This window comes from Haliotis asinina, chromosome 15 (genome assembly GCF_037392515.1).
Source record: "Haliotis asinina isolate JCU_RB_2024 chromosome 15, JCU_Hal_asi_v2, whole genome shotgun sequence".
Classification (NCBI taxonomy): Eukaryota; Metazoa; Mollusca; class Gastropoda; order Lepetellida; family Haliotidae; genus Haliotis; species Haliotis asinina.
The window spans coordinates 50685595-50701390 of NC_090294.1; positions in this window are offsets into that span (position 1 = coordinate 50685595).

Below are 15796 nucleotides of genomic sequence, written 5' to 3' on the forward strand. Positions count from 1 at the left end.
CTAGACCGAATGTGAACACCAATTGAGGGTTTCATAGCAACAAACCAAAATTTACTAAGTCACCGTGAAAATAGTATGGCTGCCGAGGTCGTTACAGCAGAGCACAACACAGCTCACGTTTCAGACATGTCGAACACTAATAAGGTCAACAATGACGGCTAACTCAGGATTGGGTGTAACCCCCTGGCACTTTTGTAACATTTTCTACACGCCGTCTCATGCTGGTCACCAGACGTCTGATTCTCTGTTGGGGGATCTGCTGTCACTCATCATGCAGTGCAATTATGCATGACTCAGTATCTGAATGTTCTGAACTGGAGGATCCCTTGCTCTCACCCTATTCCCAAATTATCTCACAAATACTTAGCTGGATTCATCTCTGGACAATGGCGGGCCATGGTAGTGTCTCAATATCTCAATGGCGTTGTGTTGGAGATGCTGAACAATAGCTCGAGCACGCTGTGACCTGGCATTACCGTCCACGAAGACTGGGCGTGTGACGACATGGCTATCAGTCCGAGGCACAACAGCACCGTTCTGGCTTAAGTTCTGGTACCTCTCTCCATTCAGTGTCCCGGGAACTGCCATGAGGTCAATTTTACAATAGGAACATCCTCGTAACTCTCCATTCCTTAAAAATAATGTGCCTCGGCTCTTCTATTTTTAAGGAATGGAGAGTATGGATGCCATTACACAAAATACGTTACGATTGTAGTAGTGTAATGTTCAAGAATATTCATCCCGTCAACGATTTCGTTCAGACGATGTACGATTGCAAACGTACAGATTTTTATTTTTGAGAATTGTTGTTCAAACAGTGATTTGAAACCCTGTGGTTGGAAGTGTTTCGTTTGCTTTTCAGAGGCGACCCGTGAAGATGCGGGTTAGAACTGATGTTAAGTAAGCCATGCTTGTGAAAAGAGACTAATGAGATCGGGTGGACACATGATAACGCATCGCAATAGACTGATGTACATGCTTTTGATCATTTGATTGTCTGCCCCAGTCTCGCATTTTTACCGACCGCCGCTATATAGCTGGAGTATTGCCAAATGCGGCGTCATACAATAATAGATTCAACAAACTTCGTAGAGGCCGGTTCAAGATGTCAAGGCCACGTGTATTTCACGGATCAGAACAAACGTAGTGATCTGACTCAGGCGACTATCGTTTCGGGCAGGGAGTGTCCTTTGCTTAGGTACTTGGTGTTAGTTTCATTGTCCTGGCTGTCGGTGGTGGAGTAAATATATGCACAAATCCACCAGGAGCCAGGACAATACTGAGTGTAAGCACAACTGAGGAAACATTTTGAAGAAAGGAGACTATAGCATATCTAAGAGTAAAACATTCTTCTGAACACGAGCTAACGTTAAGACAAACATAAAAGAAATAGCAAGCATGCAAACTATGAAAATAAACTCCAGACTAGTGGATCAAACTCAAGCAGATCCTGACCAAATATATATTGTAAATACACTTACTGTAAATGACCCAGTATCAATACCAGCGGACCCAGTCTTAATATTTTACCGACTCTGAACAGACTGTAGGTTTCTGTGTGTCTTATTTAACTATTGGAGAGAAATCAGTACACGAGTCAGATACTGATACTTTATTACTCGCCCGTTGAAGATACTGCAGATTTCTCACTCGTTTATGCACATAACAAAAGATACCAAACTCAAGGTGTAAAACAATTTCAATGAATAGATTATCTATGTTGCTTGTAGACCAATCGATTTTGGACAGAAGTTTCAGCCAGTTTTAAGACATGATTTATTGCACATCGTAGACATAGGCATGTTTTATCTGTAAATGATCCTCGGACACGTTACTACTATTGCGGTAGTGTGACACGGTACTGTACCGGAAACCGCCCAGGAGACATGACAAGTTGAATGTAATTGAAGTTCAATCATCAGTCACAAAGTTTATTTTTAGTTCTAAAGTGTAAGCACGTGCTGTTTGTGCTAAGGTGTAGCTACGCCACTGTCCACCGTGGATGGTATCAAAGAATAACGAAACTCGGATCGATAAGAATATCTTCTCCACAATGTATTTCATGAAATTGTGTGCGTACGTGGCTTACTTCGCCCCCAGTACACCATTTCTTGTTTTATCCAATGAGGCCCAAGCTCCAGGAAAGGCAACAACAAGTGGCCAAGAGGTTAAGGAGTTCGTTCATCACACCGAAGACTTGGGTTCGATTCCCCGCGTGGGTACAATGTGTGAAGCCCATTTCTGGTGTCCCCCGCCGTGATATTGCTGGAATATTGCTGAAATGCCTAAAACCATAGTTACTCAAATGACTTTATCTGTACTAAAACATTTAGTTAAACCTTAAGGAAACGTCTGTGTAAGGCACTACTGCCATGATGAAACAATATTAAACAATACATCACCTGACCAGCCATGGGCCAAGGTGGTCCAGTAGACACCTGAAGATACTGACACACTGGAACCGAGCTACATGTCCTGGCCATGTGGCAGTATCTGTATTTCGGACCCGAATAAACGTTGTGGTCGATGTTGATCTGCTGTTTCCTGCACGACAGTTGCTTCTATCGTCGTGTCCCTGTTCTCAACAACGCGCTCAGACCACAGCGTTTCTCCAGGTCCGAGAAATACACGTCACCCTGACACTAACCACAGTCCGTTTACAGTGAAACGTACCGATGAATTTCACTTTAAGCCAAAATCTAAATCAAATAAAGTTAAATTTAGATTGCGAATGCTCATAATGTTTCCTTGCCAGTTGAACATTTAAATTTCAGAATTGTATTTAACCTAGGATAACAGCTGTTAAACAACCGACCATAGATTCAGGTCGCTATTATTGGTTTGTATTACATGGGGATAAGCGCAGTATCTGTAACGGTGAACAGGTAATCATGCTTGGTAGACTCAACCACGCCTCACCCATCCCGAAACCACCCCATTCAATCACCCATACCCATACATAACTAGTGCGGTATGCTCGTCACTACTTAGATCAGATAGTTGGAGGAATAGATCGTTCGTCTTTCAAGCATACGACTGCTTCCTTCCCACTGGTGGCCTTGTTATGTGATCACCTTGTTGAGGACTCCACTCCACTCCACTCCACTCCACTCCACTCCACTCCACTCCGCTCCGCTCCACCCCACCTCACCTCACCTCACCTCACTCCCATCTCACCTCACCTCCACCCACCCATGCCTCCTGCATATCCTGTATATATAGTCTGGTTCATAATTATTGAGAATTTTTCTTCTTACTTTGAGCTATCCTAACACCTCAACTGATTCACTGATACTTAAAACTAAGTAATGGTATAAGGGAGGTAACTCATCTTGGCCTACTGAGTATAGTACAATTAGAGTTACCTCCCCTGAATTTGTAGCAGACGTCATTTTCCTCAGCACTGTCAACAATGTCTGCTGAAGATAAAAGAAGGTTGATTTTTGAGTTGTGTAATCAAGGAATTGATGATGTAAATGCATTGGCAGAGAGAACAGGAACTCCTCTTTCTACTGTGTATAGGATTAGGAAGAATTTTAAAGAGGGAAAGGATTTTGGGCACCAGAAAGGAGCAGGGAGACCCAGAAAATTGGACTTCTCAGATCGCGTCCGGCTGGGAATTTTAGCGTCTAAAAAGCAAAGGGCAAGCATCTCCAACATCAGGTATGAAATGATAGAAAGGGGATCAACAGTTGTATCAAAATTTACAGTTAGAAGAAATTTGATTGATCTTGGATGGGAGAAAAAGACTGGAATTCCTTCTCCTCTCATGAAACAAGAACATAAAGACAGGCGTGTTCACTGGTGTTTGGCACATGAAAACTTTGACTTGGAAAATGTGATTTTTACTGATGAAAGCTCAATATGGGTATATCCCAATAATGTGAAAATATGGACAAATTCTGCGTCAGCACCGTTGTATCGACGACCTAAATACAGCCCAAAGTTTCATGTATGGGGAGGGATATCCTTATTAGGAACGACCCCGCTGTGTGTGTTTGAGGGAAATCTGACAAGTCAACGCTACACTAACATATTAGATAATTTTCTCCTTCCAAGTGCACATGTGTTTTATGGAAATGACTGGATTTTGCAGCAAGATAATGATCCTAAACACACCGCAAAACATGCCAAGCAGTGGTTTCAGGAGAAAAATGTGACTGCATTACCATTTCCTGCATATAGTCCTGACTTAAATCCCATTGAGAACATTTGGGGGATGATGAAGGAATGTGTGAATCAAAAGGGGTTGACAAAAATTGAAGACATGAAGAGAGAAGTGGTCCGATACTGGGACAGCATAACTCACGAGACACTAACCTCTCTGATAGGAAGTATGCCTACCCGTCTTAGACTGTCCCGTGAAGCTCAAGGAGACTTGATAAAATATTAAATTGTTACCTACACAACATGAAAAGGTCAGTTCACTTTCACAATACATTCAATTTTATCTGATTTGTTCTTGTTTAATAATATGAAATGCTTTAGCAATTCTCAATAATTTTGAACCATACTGTATTACATCAGACTAAAGCGGCAACGTCAGTGTACTTCTCGGATCGATGATGACGCATCTCTACCAGAGGACACAGACACCTCTTTGACGAATGCATGAATGCGATCACTCCTGTTGTGTACAACATAAAACTCAGTGTAGAAAGCGGATCAGTATTACATTCAAAGCTTTGTTGGCGATATAAATAGATACTAGATGATGTCACAGACCTTGCTGTATTTAAGAAGGGCTGGCTGTGGGTCTACGGTGGCGGGATTGTGGCTATTACCTCGTGGGAACAAGCCTCCGGGACACACGAAGTTGTCACTGCGTTTAACTGAGGTGAGAATGTGCCCAATGTCCGTAACTCAGTTTAGTGTCATGCGTAGGCACGCTCGGCGATCGTAAGTCAATGCAAAAGTGTGGAAGTTCCGATCACCTTAGCCCTCGTTCAGCAAGGCGATGGTAAGATAAAGTGTGGGAGTACTGCTTTGCGGAACGAGACCCAGGCGGATGCATCAGCAATTCGTATGTCTATGATTGTAAAGCCGAAACACGTGTATAAAGTACTACATACAGTGTATATTTACATACACTTTTGTGTCACTGTCAGCCTCTTTCTAGCAATACCCCATTCTTGAAAATATTTGACTCCCCGTCTCTTATCTCCTGTAAGATGGATATGAAGCAAACACTAAATTTAATCACGTTTGAACATTCAAGCCATCACTCGATAGAAAGGGCAGCTATGTGTTTAGCGGTTAACTGAATATACATTGGCATTAAATCCAGGGAATGACGACATTCCTTGCCTCTATACTTAAACATAGACTTACGACAGTCGTATCTCCTATACTTAAAACATAGACTGACGACGGTCTTATCTCTTATGCTTAAACATAGACTTACGACACTTAGCGCCTTTACTGACTTACGACGTTCGTTGGGCTACGTTTCCTTTCTGAAACAGAGTGCACCCCATATGTCTTCGACGTCTGTCTTCTGTCTTCTGAAACGAGTGTTTAATCTTATTTTAAGGTCCATGTGAATTTTCGGTGGGTCAGACAGACATCTGCAACTTACAGAACCCAATGTCCTGTTACTTTGAAACCCCATTCGTGAACACTGACATGTTCAAAGGCACCTTGTAGTCATGAGTAGTGGTGTGAGGATACAGAAACTTTACGATACGGTACGATTCGTGATATCTAGGAACGATACGGTACGATTCGTGATATCTAGGAACGATACGGTACGATTCGTGATATCTAGGAACGATACGGTACGATTCGTGATATCTAGTAACGATACGATACGTATCGTGATATCTAGGAACGATACGGTACGATTCGATACACATCACGATTTGCTATCATCAGTTATTTGCTTTAGAAACGTATATTTTGATATCAAGTAACAGTGTAAATATTGATATAAATTTCCGACAATTACCAATTTTGAGGTCAACGATACGTATCATGATACGCAAAAAGGTATCGAAATATTTATCGTTCGATTAAGTATCACGATTATCGATACTACGATATATCGTCACAACTCTAGTCATACGTGGTCTCAACCAAAACTTTGACTCACGCTAGCAGTGTTGTATACTGCAGGTTATCTGCCCTTGGTATTCTGTCTAGAGTGGCGTCCCTTTTATAATCTAAGCTGCGAACAGCGATATCACCTTCGATTCAAACAGCCTTATTGTTGTGTACATTTGTGGAAAATGCCAAGATATATGAAATGTGAAGGTCGCTCGAAAATAGTATCATATTCGTCGGAACGTACCCGACATCGGCCTACTGTCACGTGACTCAGTCTATCGTCTGCTTGGTGAATATTTGACGATGTGTGTGTGACGTCTCAATTACCTAGGAATGGCTCATCGAGAGACACGGCTTTATCATCAGTGAGAATACCTTTGCACTGGACGTGTAAAAAGTGAATCGGCATTTAAATTAATGTGGAATTAAAGTTCTTTGTCAGTTTTATGCAGGCAAAGTTTTCAACAGTGGAATGAACAGAACCATTCCACCCTGCTGTGTCGGTAGGTTAGATGGAAAAATAAATGCAGACGACATAAGTGTTTACGAATGGTGTTTCAAAGTAAACATAAATTTATAAACAGTGAACAAGTGTCACATGCCACAAATAACAACTTCAGATAAAGTCATTGCAATATATTTAGTCAGACACCGGGGCAAACAGGTTGGGGACCTCTGTCTGACCATTGGCAAATCTGACAGATTTGTCAGAGGGTCGGACACTATTCATGAACACTGTGACATTGTAACTGTTATAAATCCACGTGCTGTTGCACCGGCTCCCGAGGAAAACTAGACAGACCTTATCACTTAAAATATATTTCCAGATATAGATTCAAGTGTAGTCTCGGAGAAAACGTCCTGTGTTTCTGCTAGGTACTAAAATTGTTATAACTTAGAACATGAAGTTTTGATGGAGGCTAGAATTCGATACAAAACATGGTAGATGAAAGAACAGTATTCATTTTCAGAATTCAATATTGAGAGAAAAATCACCCTATAAATTTTGGGCCTAGGCTATATCCACGCTAATACTGAATCACCGGCAATTACGTTTAGGTGCGGTTTGATTTGGTTTGCTTTTTACGCCGCACTGAGCATTATTCATTCTTAGTGCGGTCTCAGTCTGTAGATCCAAATATTTGAGCTTTGACCACAGAGTCATAGGATTGACGCCATCAACCACGGAATTCAGCTAGGCTGACCACTAACCACCCAATCCCTCTAGATCTAGTCGACAAATACATACAGTTGCTGTTCTAACCAGGATCCTCACGTGTAATTTATGTTACTGTCGCCGAGGGATACTTAATTCAAGCTAACTGCATCAGCCGCTTAACTTACTGCTGACATAGCTAGGACACATTCGTTTATATTTCTCGGACAGATATTGTAAGTCGCTTTTAGCATTCTTGAACCTTGTTCAGCTGGTCTTAAACATCACTTTCTTTATCTATGCCTGATTGCGCAATATATGCTATGAATTACGTTCATCGACCGATCGAGTTGCGTGTATATCTCGGATCCTTTCTGAAGTGTGTCATATAGTACACCGGTATCGCACGTTTCTTATTTGAACCAAATCTTCAAGCTGATGTGCGGATTTAATGTTCCAGGCCTTATAGTTCAAACATATATACTTTGTTCATGTTAGGAAAATACTTATACAAACTCTGTATGGTCAATCAACAACAACTGTAACGCGTATGCACGTTCTTTGTTTATATTAATTATTTCTGTATATTTTAATAATTTAACGGGCCCAGGCAACAGAAGCCAGCTCAGGCCAACAAGAAGAAGAGGAAGAAGGGAAATCGATGGTAGACAGATGAACTGCCAGATGTTCTGGGGCAATGTAACATGTGGATAAAGTTAAATAAAATGATTATCAAGTACTCTCTTTGTTGTAAACATTTTTGGAGAGAATCCCACTTGATTTGGCATTGTACCCTTGTGCCCACAGGTGTGTCAGCATCATAGCCTCATGCCCACAGGTGCATCAGCATCATAGCCTTGTGTTCACAGGTGTGTCAGTATGGCAGCCTTGTGCCCCTGGTTTTTCACCAACTTGTTGAACACCCAAGACCTGCATCACATTCCTCCAAGAACACTACACGTTGTTGTGATATATACACCTTGTCGTTAATGTGATAAATGTAAATCGCAACATCCATTATTTTTCACTAAGTAAAACTGGGACTTCAGCCTTCTTAGAAATGGTACTTAGAAAAACATATTAAACTGAACTTTATATGGTCTCATCTGAGCGTTCGGTCACAAAGCTATGAACGCTAGACCGAATGTGAACACCAATTGAGGGTTTCATAGCAACAAACCAAAATTTACTAAGTCACCGTGAAAATAGTATGGCTGCCGAGGTCGTTACAGCAGAGCACAACACAGCTCACGTTTCAGACATGTCGAACACTAATAAGGTCAACAATGACGGCTAACTCAGGATTGGGTGTAACCCCCTGGCACTTTTGTAACATTTTCTACACGCCGTCTCATGCTGGTCACCAGACGTCTGATTCTCTGTTGGGGGATCTGCTGTCACTCATCATGCAGTGCAATTATGCATGACTCAGTATCTGAATGTTCTGAACTGGAGGATCCCTTGCTCTCACCCTATTCCCAAATTATCTCACAAATACTTAGCTGGATTCATCTCTGGACAATGGCGGGCCATGGTAGTGTCTCAATATCTCAATGGCGTTGTGTTGGAGATGCTGAACAATAGCTCGAGCACGCTGTGACCTGGCATTACCGTCCACGAAGACTGGGCGTGTGACGACATGGCTATCAGTCCGAGGCACAACAGCACCGTTCTGGCTTAAGTTCTGGTACCTCTCTCCATTCAGTGTCCCGGGAACTGCCATGAGGTCAATTTTACAATAGGAACATCCTCGTAACTCTCCATTCCTTAAAAATAATGTGCCTCGGCTCTTCTATTTTTAAGGAATGGAGAGTATGGATGCCATTACACAAAATACGTTACGATTGTAGTAGTGTAATGTTCAAGAATATTCATCCCGTCAACGATTTCGTTCAGACGATGTACGATTGCAAACGTACAGATTTTTATTTTTGAGAATTGTTGTTCAAACAGTGATTTGAAACCCTGTGGTTGGAAGTGTTTCGTTTGCTTTTCAGAGGCGACCCGTGAAGATGCGGGTTAGAACTGATGTTAAGTAAGCCATGCTTGTGAAAAGAGACTAATGAGATCGGGTGGACACATGATAACGCATCGCAATAGACTGATGTACATGCTTTTGATCATTTGATTGTCTGCCCCAGTCTCGCATTTTTACCGACCGCCGCTATATAGCTGGAGTATTGCCAAATGCGGCGTCATACAATAATAGATTCAACAAACTTCGTAGAGGCCGGTTCAAGATGTCAAGGCCACGTGTATTTCACGGATCAGAACAAACGTAGTGATCTGACTCAGGCGACTATCGTTTCGGGCAGGGAGTGTCCTTTGCTTAGGTACTTGGTGTTAGTTTCATTGTCCTGGCTGTCGGTGGTGGAGTAAATATATGCACAAATCCACCAGGAGCCAGGACAATACTGAGTGTAAGCACAACTGAGGAAACATTTTGAAGAAAGGAGACTATAGCATATCTAAGAGTAAAACATTCTTCTGAACACGAGCTAACGTTAAGACAAACATAAAAGAAATAGCAAGCATGCAAACTATGAAAATAAACTCCAGACTAGTGGATCAAACTCAAGCAGATCCTGACCAAATATATATTGTAAATACACTTACTGTAAATGACCCAGTATCAATACCAGCGGACCCAGTCTTAATATTTTACCGACTCTGAACAGACTGTAGGTTTCTGTGTGTCTTATTTAACTATTGGAGAGAAATCAGTACACGAGTCAGATACTGATACTTTATTACTCGCCCGTTGAAGATACTGCAGATTTCTCACTCGTTTATGCACATAACAAAAGATACCAAACTCAAGGTGTAAAACAATTTCAATGAATAGATTATCTATGTTGCTTGTAGACCAATCGATTTTGGACAGAAGTTTCAGCCAGTTTTAAGACATGATTTATTGCACATCGTAGACATAGGCATGTTTTATCTGTAAATGATCCTCGGACACGTTACTACTATTGCGGTAGTGTGACACGGTACTGTACCGGAAACCGCCCAGGAGACATGACAAGTTGAATGTAATTGAAGTTCAATCATCAGTCACAAAGTTTATTTTTAGTTCTAAAGTGTAAGCACGTGCTGTTTGTGCTAAGGTGTAGCTACGCCACTGTCCACCGTGGATGGTATCAAAGAATAACGAAACTCGGATCGATAAGAATATCTTCTCCACAATGTATTTCATGAAATTGTGTGCGTACGTGGCTTACTTCGCCCCCAGTACACCATTTCTTGTTTTATCCAATGAGGCCCAAGCTCCAGGAAAGGCAACAACAAGTGGCCAAGAGGTTAAGGAGTTCGTTCATCACACCGAAGACTTGGGTTCGATTCCCCGCGTGGGTACAATGTGTGAAGCCCATTTCTGGTGTCCCCCGCCGTGATATTGCTGGAATATTGCTGAAATGCCTAAAACCATAGTTACTCAAATGACTTTATCTGTACTAAAACATTTAGTTAAACCTTAAGGAAACGTCTGTGTAAGGCACTACTGCCATGATGAAACAATATTAAACAATACATCACCTGACCAGCCATGGGCCAAGGTGGTCCAGTAGACACCTGAAGATACTGACACACTGGAACCGAGCTACATGTCCTGGCCATGTGGCAGTATCTGTATTTCGGACCCGAATAAACGTTGTGGTCGATGTTGATCTGCTGTTTCCTGCACGACAGTTGCTTCTATCGTCGTGTCCCTGTTCTCAACAACGCGCTCAGACCACAGCGTTTCTCCAGGTCCGAGAAATACACGTCACCCTGACACTAACCACAGTCCGTTTACAGTGAAACGTACCGATGAATTTCACTTTAAGCCAAAATCTAAATCAAATAAAGTTAAATTTAGATTGCGAATGCTCATAATGTTTCCTTGCCAGTTGAACATTTAAATTTCAGAATTGTATTTAACCTAGGATAACAGCTGTTAAACAACCGACCATAGATTCAGGTCGCTATTATTGGTTTGTATTACATGGGGATAAGCGCAGTATCTGTAACGGTGAACAGGTAATCATGCTTGGTAGACTCAACCACGCCTCACCCATCCCGAAACCACCCCATTCAATCACCCATACCCATACATAACTAGTGCGGTATGCTCGTCACTACTTAGATCAGATAGTTGGAGGAATAGATCGTTCGTCTTTCAAGCATACGACTGCTTCCTTCCCACTGGTGGCCTTGTTATGTGATCACCTTGTTGAGGACTCCACTCCACTCCACTCCACTCCACTCCACTCCACTCCGCTCCGCTCCACCCCACCTCACCTCACCTCACCTCACTCCCATCTCACCTCACCTCCACCCACCCATGCCTCCTGCATATCCTGTATATATAGTCTGGTTCATAATTATTGAGAATTTTTCTTCTTACTTTGAGCTATCCTAACACCTCAACTGATTCACTGATACTTAAAACTAAGTAATGGTATAAGGGAGGTAACTCATCTTGGCCTACTGAGTATAGTACAATTAGAGTTACCTCCCCTGAATTTGTAGCAGACGTCATTTTCCTCAGCACTGTCAACAATGTCTGCTGAAGATAAAAGAAGGTTGATTTTTGAGTTGTGTAATCAAGGAATTGATGATGTAAATGCATTGGCAGAGAGAACAGGAACTCCTCTTTCTACTGTGTATAGGATTAGGAAGAATTTTAAAGAGGGAAAGGATTTTGGGCACCAGAAAGGAGCAGGGAGACCCAGAAAATTGGACTTCTCAGATCGCGTCCGGCTGGGAATTTTAGCGTCTAAAAAGCAAAGGGCAAGCATCTCCAACATCAGGTATGAAATGATAGAAAGGGGATCAACAGTTGTATCAAAATTTACAGTTAGAAGAAATTTGATTGATCTTGGATGGGAGAAAAAGACTGGAATTCCTTCTCCTCTCATGAAACAAGAACATAAAGACAGGCGTGTTCACTGGTGTTTGGCACATGAAAACTTTGACTTGGAAAATGTGATTTTTACTGATGAAAGCTCAATATGGGTATATCCCAATAATGTGAAAATATGGACAAATTCTGCGTCAGCACCGTTGTATCGACGACCTAAATACAGCCCAAAGTTTCATGTATGGGGAGGGATATCCTTATTAGGAACGACCCCGCTGTGTGTGTTTGAGGGAAATCTGACAAGTCAACGCTACACTAACATATTAGATAATTTTCTCCTTCCAAGTGCACATGTGTTTTATGGAAATGACTGGATTTTGCAGCAAGATAATGATCCTAAACACACCGCAAAACATGCCAAGCAGTGGTTTCAGGAGAAAAATGTGACTGCATTACCATTTCCTGCATATAGTCCTGACTTAAATCCCATTGAGAACATTTGGGGGATGATGAAGGAATGTGTGAATCAAAAGGGGTTGACAAAAATTGAAGACATGAAGAGAGAAGTGGTCCGATACTGGGACAGCATAACTCACGAGACACTAACCTCTCTGATAGGAAGTATGCCTACCCGTCTTAGACTGTCCCGTGAAGCTCAAGGAGACTTGATAAAATATTAAATTGTTACCTACACAACATGAAAAGGTCAGTTCACTTTCACAATACATTCAATTTTATCTGATTTGTTCTTGTTTAATAATATGAAATGCTTTAGCAATTCTCAATAATTTTGAACCATACTGTATTACATCAGACTAAAGCGGCAACGTCAGTGTACTTCTCGGATCGATGATGACGCATCTCTACCAGAGGACACAGACACCTCTTTGACGAATGCATGAATGCGATCACTCCTGTTGTGTACAACATAAAACTCAGTGTAGAAAGCGGATCAGTATTACATTCAAAGCTTTGTTGGCGATATAAATAGATACTAGATGATGTCACAGACCTTGCTGTATTTAAGAAGGGCTGGCTGTGGGTCTACGGTGGCGGGATTGTGGCTATTACCTCGTGGGAACAAGCCTCCGGGACACACGAAGTTGTCACTGCGTTTAACTGAGGTGAGAATGTGCCCAATGTCCGTAACTCAGTTTAGTGTCATGCGTAGGCACGCTCGGCGATCGTAAGTCAATGCAAAAGTGTGGAAGTTCCGATCACCTTAGCCCTCGTTCAGCAAGGCGATGGTAAGATAAAGTGTGGGAGTACTGCTTTGCGGAACGAGACCCAGGCGGATGCATCAGCAATTCGTATGTCTATGATTGTAAAGCCGAAACACGTGTATAAAGTACTACATACAGTGTATATTTACATACACTTTTGTGTCACTGTCAGCCTCTTTCTAGCAATACCCCATTCTTGAAAATATTTGACTCCCCGTCTCTTATCTCCTGTAAGATGGATATGAAGCAAACACTAAATTTAATCACGTTTGAACATTCAAGCCATCACTCGATAGAAAGGGCAGCTATGTGTTTAGCGGTTAACTGAATATACATTGGCATTAAATCCAGGGAATGACGACATTCCTTGCCTCTATACTTAAACATAGACTTACGACAGTCGTATCTCCTATACTTAAAACATAGACTGACGACGGTCTTATCTCTTATGCTTAAACATAGACTTACGACACTTAGCGCCTTTACTGACTTACGACGTTCGTTGGGCTACGTTTCCTTTCTGAAACAGAGTGCACCCCATATGTCTTCGACGTCTGTCTTCTGTCTTCTGAAACGAGTGTTTAATCTTATTTTAAGGTCCATGTGAATTTTCGGTGGGTCAGACAGACATCTGCAACTTACAGAACCCAATGTCCTGTTACTTTGAAACCCCATTCGTGAACACTGACATGTTCAAAGGCACCTTGTAGTCATGAGTAGTGGTGTGAGGATACAGAAACTTTACGATACGGTACGATTCGTGATATCTAGGAACGATACGGTACGATTCGTGATATCTAGGAACGATACGGTACGATTCGTGATATCTAGGAACGATACGGTACGATTCGTGATATCTAGGAACGATACGGTACGATTCGTGATATCTAGTAACGATACGATACGTATCGTGATATCTAGGAACGATACGGTACGATTCGATACACATCACGATTTGCTATCATCAGTTATTTGCTTTAGAAACGTATATTTTGATATCAAGTAACAGTGTAAATATTGATATAAATTTCCGACAATTACCAATTTTGAGGTCAACGATACGTATCATGATACGCAAAAAGGTATCGAAATATTTATCGTTCGATTAAGTATCACGATTATCGATACTACGATATATCGTCACAACTCTAGTCATACGTGGTCTCAACCAAAACTTTGACTCACGCTAGCAGTGTTGTATACTGCAGGTTATCTGCCCTTGGTATTCTGTCTAGAGTGGCGTCCCTTTTATAATCTAAGCTGCGAACAGCGATATCACCTTCGATTCAAACAGCCTTATTGTTGTGTACATTTGTGGAAAATGCCAAGATATATGAAATGTGAAGGTCGCTCGAAAATAGTATCATATTCGTCGGAACGTACCCGACATCGGCCTACTGTCACGTGACTCAGTCTATCGTCTGCTTGGTGAATATTTGACGATGTGTGTGTGACGTCTCAATTACCTAGGAATGGCTCATCGAGAGACACGGCTTTATCATCAGTGAGAATACCTTTGCACTGGAAGTGTAAAAAGTGAATCGGCATTTAAATTAATGTGGAATTAAAGTTCTTTGTCAGTTTTATGCAGGCAAAGTTTTCAACAGTGGAATGAACAGAACCATTCCACCCTGCTGTGTCGGTAGGTTAGATGGAAAAATAAATGCAGACGACATAAGTGTTTACGAATGGTGTTTCAAAGTAAACATAAATTTATAAACAGTGAACAAGTGTCACATGCCACAAATAACAACTTCAGATAAAGTCATTGCAATATATTTAGTCAGACACCGGGGCAAACAGGTTGGGGACCTCTGTCTGACCATTGGCAAATCTGACAGATTTGTCAGAGGGTCGGACACTATTCATGAACACTGTGACATTGTAACTGTTATAAATCCACGTGCTGTTGCACCGGCTCCCGAGGAAAACTAGACAGACCTTATCACTTAAAATATATTTCCAGATATAGATTCAAGTGTAGTCTCGGAGAAAACGTCCTGTGTTTCTGCTAGGTACTAAAATTGTTATAACTTAGAACATGAAGTTTTGATGGAGGCTAGAATTCGATACAAAACATGGTAGATGAAAGAACAGTATTCATTTTCAGAATTCAATATTGAGAGAAAAATCACCCTATAAATTTTGGGCCTAGGCTATATCCACGCTAATACTGAATCACCGGCAATTACGTTTAGGTGCGGTTTGATTTGGTTTGCTTTTTACGCCGCACTGAGCATTATTCATTCTTAGTGCGGTCTCAGTCTGTAGATCCAAATATTTGAGCTTTGACCACAGAGTCATAGGATTGACGCCATCAACCACGGAATTCAGCTAGGCTGACCACTAACCACCCAATCCCTCTAGATCTAGTCGACAAATACATACAGTTGCTGTTCTAACCAGGATCCTCACGTGTAATTTATGTTACTGTCGCCGAGGGATACTTAATTCAAGCTAACTGCATCAGCCGCTTAACTTACTGCTGACATAGCTAGGACACATTCGTTTATATTTCTCGGACAGATA